At 44.4% G+C, this 9,905-nt stretch overlaps 1 pseudogene; it reads right to left on the bottom strand.

Annotated features, from left to right (window-relative positions):
- Nucleotides 1-4,354: 4,354 nt before the first annotated feature.
- Nucleotides 4,355-5,788, bottom strand: LOC125407830 (protein FAM50A pseudogene; annotated as a pseudogene).
- Nucleotides 5,789-9,905: the final 4,117 nt, after the last annotated feature.

The raw sequence follows: 9,905 nt of genomic DNA on the forward strand, positions 1-9,905 counted from the left end.
TAAAACCTCCACTCTGCCTTTTCATTCACCTTCATTTTATGGTCTTGGATCATTTTTCATCGAGAAGACAGAAGCAAAAGAGAAGTTCCTTATCACCTGGCCTGGTTAGATTTTCATTCATTCTTTCTTTTTTTTTCTTTTCTTTTTTTAAGACTCAGCCAAGATCATCTAGAAAGAGGGAACTTCAAATCTATTAGATTGGCCTGCAGGCAAGCCTGTGGGCACGTTCTTGATTGATGATTGATATGCAAAGGGCCAGGCAGCTGTGGGCAACCTATCCCTGAGCAGGTACTACTGAGACTAGTAAGAAGACAAACAGGGCAAGCCAGGAAGAACATTCCAGAAGCTATATTCCTTTCTAGTCTACTATAGTTCCCACCTCCAGGTTCCTGCCTTGAGTCCCTGCCCTAACTTCCCTTCACGTTGGACTGAAAGATAAAATAAACCCCTTCCTCCCCAAATTGCTTTTACTCATGGTTTTGATTTCAGCAATAGAAAGCAAACTAAGAGGTCACCTTACCACCACATTGCCAACTTACCAATCCTTTCTCTTCTTCTTCTTCATCTTCATCTTCTCTCACGGGAGGAAGTAGCTCTCCTCCTACAAAAACACTTTCTTCCTTTTGGGCGTTGGCATCCATTCTTTCAGCTCTCAAGGAGACGCTTCCGGCAATGGTCTTCTCTTTTCCTTCTTGACACCTTCTTCCCCCTCAACACGCTGAGGCAGGGGCTTGTGTGTACCTCAGGGTGACCTCCAACTCAATATATAGAGTAGGCAAGCCTTGAACTCTCTGTCCTCTTGCCTCTACCTCCTAAGTGTGGGCATTACAGGTAGGCACTGCCACAGCTGGCTGCAAATAATTGAACTTTAACAATACCTGGTGTGTTCCTCTTTCTCCTCTGACATCTACTGCATGAAATAATTACTTTTAAAGGAATTAAATGTAGGTTTCCCTAACAATCCTGACATATCCTAAGATCAAAACCAGAGCTTCTGGCCCTAGGGTAGCCTAGTAAGGGAGACTACTCATTTGATGATTTTAATTTTTAAGACGTGAATCACCACCTTTCATGAAGTTAATGTTTGTGTTTCAGAGCAAACTAAAAAGTTGTAAGTATTACAAAATTATATATTTTTAATTTTTAAGTCAGGAAAGCATTAGCTTAGTGGTGGCAGGGGGTATACATTGACATATGTCAACAACTGAAGACATAACCTGAAATATAGTCACTGAAGGACAAAAATAAATGCAGTTAACTTAAGGCTGACCATCCCTACCAGCACCCCAGCCCTTCCTCTCTCTGATGTGAGCTTCCTTGTCCTGAGTCTCCCACTAAGAGCTGAGCCAACATAGACAGCTCTGCTTAACTCCCAAGTTGGCTGGGCCTGTGGTCAAATCTCAAGCTGAGGTCCCTGATTAGGAAATCAATGATGGTAGCTACTTGAGAAGATGAAACAGGTAGAAACCTTGAACCCAAGAGTTAAAGGGCAGGCTGAAGCAAAGTAAGGCCCTACACCATGTACAAACCAATCCTGGCAGATGTAACCATGGAAAGGAACCCTAAAATATAGAAAAACAAGATCTTAAAATTAGAATTTCTGCAGGAAATCCCACAGGAGTCTGGGGGTTGAGAACACCCTAAAGCCCTGTCACTGTGAGAAAATGTATCCAGGAAAAGAGTGGTCATTCCACGGCTGGACAACTTATTTTTTAAATGATTTATTTATTTTTATTTTATGTACGCTGATGTTTTGGAGGCACGCATCTGAGTGAGGGTATGGGATCCCCAGGAACAGGAGTTCCAGATAGTTGTTTTTTGCCTTGTGGGTGCTGGGAATTGAACCAAGGTCCTCTGGAAGCGCAGACAGTGCTCTTAGCCACTGAGTCATCTCTCCAGCCCTGAAAGTAATTTTAAATGTTTATTTATGTCCTGGTAGCCCAGTTGCATGCCACAGTGTGAATGTGGAGCCTGGAGGACAGCTTGTGGGGAGCTTGTTCTCTCCTTCCATCATTTGGGTTCCTGGGATAAAACTTAGGGCTTTGTATACACTCAGAAAACATTGACGGCTGAGCCACTTTTCCTAACTTCTGATACTAGCTTTCACTCAAAATCTCAATATCTACATATTCATATTTAACTTTGTTTCATCTTTTTTGTCTGTTTATTGAAACCAGGTCTATCTATGCCGTTCTGGCCGTCCTGGAGCTTGCTAATTAGACCAGCTGGCCTTAAACTCAGAGATCCTCCTGCCTCTGCCTCCCCAGAGCTGGAATTAAAGGCATGAATCGCCATTGTTGGTTTCCTAGTTTTCTTTTTAAAAGTGTACTTATTATTGTGTGCTTCTGTGTATGATGTGTGTACACGTCAGGGAAGGGTGCAGGCGCAATGCTACCGTGTACTCAGGACGGAGGTAGAAGGGTAGTCAGTGAGCTAGCCGGTGAGTCCTTCTCTCAAACAGCCCAGAGTAGGTGATGGAGAGACAGCTCAGTAGTCTGGAGCACTGAATTCTCTTCGAGTACTTGGGTTCCATTCCCAGCACCCATATGGAGGCTCACAACTCTATAGCTCCGGTTTCACAGGAGCCCACATCCTCTTCTGGCTTCCACTTGCTACCAGGTTTGATCACGGTCCAGACATACATACTGCACATACAGGCACATACACACACATGCAGGCAGATCACCCATACACCTAAAAGTAAAAAAAAATCTCTTAAAGTCTACACAAAGGTAGACTAAGTGTAGGGATGTGCACATTTAATCCCAGCACTCACAAGGCAGAGGTAGGCAGATCTCTGTGAGTTTGAGGACAGCCTATCCTATTCTAGCTAGCAAGTTCCAGGACAGCCAGGGCTACATGATGAGGTGAGACCCTGTACCATAAATAAATAAATAAATAAATAGCAAAGGAGAGCAAGCAACAACAACAAAACCGTTAAGAGCCCTGTTCTGATTGGTCGCCAACCTCAATGGCGATTTCTCCGTTTCTTAGCTCTGGACTCCCCACTTCTTGGCATCGCGTTCCTGCACCCCTGCTAATGTTCCTTTCGCTTACTTTAGGGCATGCAACTTTGCCCTAGAAGCTCGTCCCCACGTTCATGGTCCAGGCATCTCAGAATTAATATGACCAAACAAAATTCCAATTCTGTTATTGTCCTTTTGTCCATTTCAGATACCTTGCTGCTCAAACCAAAAGCCTCACAGCCTCCTGATTGCTCGGTTCCGCATCTTGCTGCACTCAGTCTGTCCGTGGGTCCCGTCAGGATTCGTGTCCCTGCATGATGCCTTTTCCGTGCTTCGCACTCTAAGCCACGCCATTCTTTCCTGGGATATTACAATTGGCTCCTCTTTGATCTCTACATTTCCATTCTTGTCACCCTCCCACTTTTCTATTCCCCACCGAGTACCCAAAATTATGCTTCTATTGTTTTCAGACAGGGCCTCATACACAACTCACAGTGGCCTCAAACTTAGTATGTAGCTGAGGATGACCTTGAACATCTGATTCTCCGGTCTCAAGTGCTGGTATTAGAAGCACATACCGGCACATTTGTGCCGGATAGTTTTACGTCAACTAGACACAAGCTAAAGTAATCAGAGAAGAGGGTACATCAATTTAGAAAATGCCTCTGTAAGATCGGGCTGTAGGCATGCCTGTAGGGGATTTTCTTAATTAGTCATTGATGTGGGAGTGTTGCTTTGAACAAAATCTCAACCTTTCAATTTTATCAATAAAGACTAGGGTATTGTGATATTTTATTTATGTTTTAATAAATAAAGCTTGCCTGAAGATAAGAGGGTAAAACTAAGTCACTAGAGGTCAGGCAGTGGTGTCACACACCTTTAAACTCAGGATTTGGGAGATAGAGGTAGATGGACAGAGTTCAAGGTCACCGTGGGCTACACAACATCAATGCAGAAACAGATCCAGGTGATGGTGGCTCACAGCTTTCATCCCAGTACTAGGGAGTCACATGCCTTTAATCTAAGCGTTAAAAGGGAATATGAGACAGGTGGAGACAGGGGCTCAGGGCTCAGTCTGCAGTCACCCAGCCTTGGTAGAGGTAAGATTTCCCTAGTGTGTTAGCTGCTTGGCTTTTCTGATCTTCAGGTTGAACCCCAATATCTGTCTCTGGATTTGTACTATTCGCGCTACACTAGGGAGCTACACAGATGCTGGGGTGAAAGCCTGCTAGCTCAGAAAGGTAAAGAAAGCACCCAGCTGACCCTCCTCCTCAGAAGTCCCAGAAGTCACCTCCTCCTAAGCCATTTCAAACAAGACTCCCCAAACTCAATGTCCCTCTCTCCTACTTCCCGTGTGTCCTTCTATCCATCCTCCTGACTCCCTCCTACTCTCCATAGGTTTTTTTTTAATAATCTTATGTTCTTTTCCTGTCAACATTGGTCTACTTCTTTACCTATGATTGATTTTATTTAATCCTATTTACAATACTCAAGCAGACAACTCTTGGGTTAAAGGCGTGTGCTACGGCTGAGCCACACCACAACTAGAAACAGGTTTTTCCAGTAAATAACACAATCTCGGGGTTCACAGTGTAATCAAATATCCTGCAACATTTCCCTCTTTTTATCTTTTTTCCCCCAGCTCCAACATGTGTATTTCTTTACTGTAAAAGAGAAAAGCAGTAATGACAATATTAGGGCCAGGGAATGGCAACTAACATCCTCCCAGACTGTTCTGGCACAACCCCAGGGAATGTAGGCATCTGGAGTCCTGGAGACAGACGCCGGGGACACTCTGGGGAAAGTCAAGGTCACGCCACTTCTGAACCATCACCGGATGGTGTACTTGTCCCATTTCTTCTCTGGGTCATAGGGCTCCCAGCGACTGGCAGGAAAGATGTGCTTGTTCCTCCCATAGCAGCTCCTCATCACCACCTTGCCTGCGTGGGACTCATCCTTCTCCACAGTGACATCACTGAGCAGTCACACGTCATCATGAACATCGAAGTCGAGGAGCGGCCCACTCTTTCCTCGTGCTTTGGTGACGGTGAAATCGTGGAATCCGTGATGGTGGGGGATGATTAAGTCCTCCTTGATCTACAGGAGCTGCTCCCCCCACACACCCCCGCCGACCTGAGCTCACTGAAGTCTTCGCGCAGGACCTCGAGTGCTTTCGGCAGGAACTGCTGCATTGTGTTGTGTTGCCCTTCTTCATCCTAACTGTGCGCCGGTGTCCAGAGCCATCCCAGTAACTAAGGGTGATTTCAGTCTCTTCGCTCTTGATTTTTCTCCTGCTTGGCTTCCCACTCCTGACGCAGCTCTTCTCGAAGCCTGTTCTCCTCCTCCTCTTGGTCCTGGTAAGGCAAGAAGCTTGTGTCCACAAGGGTTCTTCCCCAATTTCCTTTTCTTTGTGGTGATCTCGTCTCTCTCCAGTTCCTCCTCATGCCTCCTCTTCTTCCTCCAAGGCGAAGGTCAGGCTAGAGATCTACTGCTTGGCCTCCTTCTTGGGCTCTTTTCCTCGCAGCTTCTCTAGCTTCAGCTGTAGCTCCTTTTTTTGCCAGCTGCCTTTCTCGCTCCTTCACCAGTGCCTCCTATTTGGCCTTCATGTCATTAAGGGTCACGAGACCCACAGTACTGGACGGGGGCTCTGCTTCCACAGCATTATAGTGTGCAGAAAACTTCTTATCAGTGCTGGATTTTATTTTCTTCTCCTCTGCAATTCTCTGCTTCGTCTGCTCCACTTGCTCATGCTGTTTCTCCCTTTTCTTGGTCAGGTGCACGGCGCAGCCCGCTTCGCTTGCGGCGCCCTTGTACGGAGCCATACTGGTTGTGGGGATAGCACAGCGGTGCAGACATCTGCTAGATGGAGTCCCGGTGGGGGCCGTTTAGCCAACTGACCTCCCTCTTCTTATCTAAGTAGGAAGGAAAGGTTTTAACTATTTACAGTAATGGAACTATTTCTGTCAAGCTTTCCACGGTGCCCAGCTTGGTTGTATTTGGCAGTTTTAGGACTAAGAATCTCTGAGTTTACCCTATTCTTGTAAAGGTATAGTAAAAAGGCAGTCTTTTAAATCAATTACCATAATAGGTAATAAAGAAAGCAAGGGAATTCCAGACTGTAAAGAACCCATTGACTGAATCATCTTGTTTATGGCTCTTAATCTGCTAACAGTCTCCATTTTCTAGTTTTCTTTTTAATACCAAAAATAGAAGAAATCCAAGGACTGGTCAGTTCTTCAATATGTTGAGCATTTATCTGCTCCTGTTCCAGCTGTTCTAGTACCTATGATTTTTCTGATGTCAAAGGCCAGGGTTCCACCCATGTCAGCTAACGTGGTGGGGCAGTTGGGAACCTTGAAGGGACAGCAGCAACAGCTGTTGTGTCCTGTTTACTTAACAACCTGAATGTCCTGTTTACTTAACAACCTGAGCAGTCTAGGACTGTTTGTTTGGTTTTTTGAGACAGGGTTTCTCTGTAGCTTTGGAGCTTTGTCCTGGAACTAGCTCTGCAGACCAGGTTGGCTTTGAACTCACTGAGACCCATCTCCCTCGGCCTCCCAGGTGCTGAGATTAAAGGCACGTGCCAAATTTTCCTTTTTGTTCCTCTAGTCCTATAAACTCAACCCATCTCACACTTTGTTTTATGTAGATGGAAGTTTCTCTGTTCCACCCTGGCCCACAACCGTTCATCCCCAAAGAAACACAACACACAGAGGTTGATATAAATTATAAACTGGTTGGCCTATTAGCTCAGGCTTATTTTTAACCAGTTTTTACAACTTTAACTTCTGTCTATGTTTAGTCACATGCTTTGATACTTTTTCCTCTCTCTCTCTCTCTCTCTCTCTCTTTTAAATATTTATTTATTTGTTTATTATGTATACAGTATTCTTTCTGTAGGCCAGAAGAGGGCACCAGGCCTCATTACAGATGGTTGTGAGCCATCATGTGGTTGCTGGGAATTGAACTCAGGACCTTTGGAAGAGCAGGCAATGCTCTTAACCGCTGAGCCATCTCTCCAGCCCTTGGTACTTTTTCTCACTAAGGCATTATCATCTTGCTTCCTCTGTGCCTGACTGGTGACCAACTCTCTGCCTTTTCTCTTCCCAGAATTCTCTTACTGTGGTTGCCCCGCCTTTACTTCCTGCCTGGCTACTGGCCAATCAGCATTTTATTAAACTAATAGGAGTGACAAATCTTTACAGTGTACAAAAGGATTATCCCACAGCAGTTTTAGCTGAGATAAAGTTCCAATCCCTAGAAGTTAAATATTTACCTGTTGAAGAGGCCAATCTGGATACCAAGATTTGGGTGAACTTGTTATATCTACTCCTATGCCAACTAAACCTTCAATTCCAACACCATTTATTTGTATGTTTAGCTTTAATCTCTGATCATTTATAGCAGTTTGCCAAAATACTTATTTTCTGGTCTCTCCTGATTTTTTTTAAGCTACTGAGGCTTTTGTTACATCCAGGGCAGTGTTTTGTTGTTGTTTTTCTGAGAGTTCTCTGTGTAACTAGCTCTTGTAGATCAGTTGGCCTTGAACTCAGAGATCCACCTGCCTTTACCTCCTGAGTGCTGGGATTAAAGGTGTGCATCATCTCCACCCAACTGCAGTGCTGTTTTTAACAACAGACAGACATTAAATCTTTTAATTATTCTGTGGATGAATTTCTCCGATGCCACCTAAATTGGCCCCATACAGAGTCCTAACATCCTGTATTAGGATATTTTCCATCCTTAACCTGCGAAAGATTTTTCCTTTTAATATTACTTAGCGCTCTTCTTGAGGACTTTCCAGTTGTCTTAATCAAATCTGCCGGCTTCTCAGTTTGCCTGCAGCTGGTATGATTTCTCTGTGCGGTCATACTATGTGTTGGGGTGAAAATGTTGTTTTTAACAAAATCTCAATTGTTCTAGTTTACCAGTAAAGCCAGGTACTGGAGTGGAAGCTTGCTAGTTCTGAGAGGCAGAGAAAGCCCCAGCTGACTTTCTTCTTCAGCAGATGTTCCAGAACTTTCTCCAACACCATCTTAAACTGAATGTGTCTTCCTCCTACTTCCTGCATCTCTCCATCTGTCCTTCTGACTCCCTCTTACTCTCTATTTTTTTTCTTAATAATCTTCATGTTCACTTCCTGTCAACAGGCTGCCTGCACCGCCTCTCACAACCTATGGGTGATTTTCTGTAATCCTGTTTACAGTATTTCAGCAGAAAGCTCTTGGATTAAAGATGTGTAGTAGAGTTGAGTCACACAACTGGAAACAGGGTTTTGTTTTGTTTTGTTTTAGTTTTTCGAGATAGGGTTTCTCTATGACTTTGGAACCGGTCCTGGAACTAGCTCTTGTAGACCAGGCTGGCCTCAGACTCACAGAGATCTGCCTGCCTCTGCCTCCTGAGTGCTGAGATTAAAGGCATGTGCCACCACTGCCCAGTGAGCATGGTAGTTTATGTGCTCTTTTAGGTTCCTTAGCAGCCAGACGGTCCCATGACTCAATGATGGCTTAGGAACCAGGCTGTTGCCCACCACTGCCCACCTCTGGGGGCCATTCTTATTGAACCACCACAGGGCTCTACCGGATGCATTCTCCAAAACTCAATCCACTGAAAAGATATGATTTTCAAACCACATTCACTGTCTTCTGGGCAGAAAGCATCCAACCAGCTGGGTGGTGGTGGCTCACGCCTTTAATCTCAGCACTAGGGAGGCAGAAGCAGATGGATCTCTGACTTCGAGGTCAGCCTGGTCTATAAGAGCTAGTTCCAGGACAGGATCCAAAGCCACAGAGAAACCTTGTCTCAGAAAAAAAAATCCAACTCATTACATCTACCATTGTCTAAAATGATCTTGTTTACATGTCTGTTTGTCTAATTTCCCCCTCTAGAAGGAAAACCATTAGAGCAGCTTACTACTGAGTCCTCCCAGATGTTGAATAGTGGCGTGCACATATTAGGTCTTCAAGAAAGGGAGTATTGATTCTCATAGCATATAATAGCTATCAAGGACTGTCCCTAGCAGAACACTGGGTATTTTCTATGTGCCAGGTCTTGCTGCTCCCGGTTTTCACCTGTATCAACTTATTTTATCCCTACAGTGCCCCGTGGGTTGTAGACTATTGTATAATATCTTATTGAACAAGTGAGATTTCAAAACAAGGCACAGAGAAGTTGTTCCAGGCCCCAGGGTGGGTGTACAGCAACAAGCAATTTTGAATCCCTGTGGTGTGGCTGTACAACTGCTTGAGCCCTTACCTCTCTAGAAGCTGGCTAATTTTCTCTGCTTTTCTGATGGCAGCCAAGCAGGAAGAAATAAAAGACTTTAAACAGCCACACCAGGCCTAATTGGAATTCTTTGGGTATGATTCCATCTCTAGAGGGAGTAGGGTCTTACGCTGAAAGACTCAAAAAGAAAAAGGCACGTGAAGACACCTCTAGTTAGGAGGAGAAAATCAAGGAATTCCACTTATCCAGAACCAATGATAGGAGGACCACACCCTTTTGAAATAAAGGAAAAGCATTTCTGAAAGTTAGGATAACTTGGTTCTTTCCAAGGGTCTAATGATTTGTTTATTTGTTTTCCTTTTTCAGAGCCTTAGCTTTCCTGGAACTCACTCAGTAGTCCAGGGTGGCCTTGAACTCACAGAGATCTACCTGCCTCTGTTTCCCAAGTGCTGGGATTAAAGACAAGTGAGTGTATCTGGCCCCACATGACTGTTTTGAAACACCACTTTTATCACATACTAAATGTGTTTGTATCCTTAGTTATTTTTCACCTCTGTTCTGGTTCATCGACCCATTTATTACTGTACCAACACAAAAGTGAGTGTGAGTTCATCTGTCTCTGTAGGGGTGGGAGGGTCTGATTGGTTTTACTAGTGATTCACATCTCAGTTTCCCCAAATGATAGCTTTATAGTTTTATAAGCTTTATAGTTTT

The sequence above is a fragment of the Myodes glareolus genome, chromosome 9 (genome assembly GCF_982192425.1).
Source record: "Myodes glareolus chromosome 9, mMyoGla1.1, whole genome shotgun sequence".
Lineage (NCBI taxonomy): Eukaryota > Metazoa > Chordata > Mammalia > Rodentia > Cricetidae > Myodes > Myodes glareolus.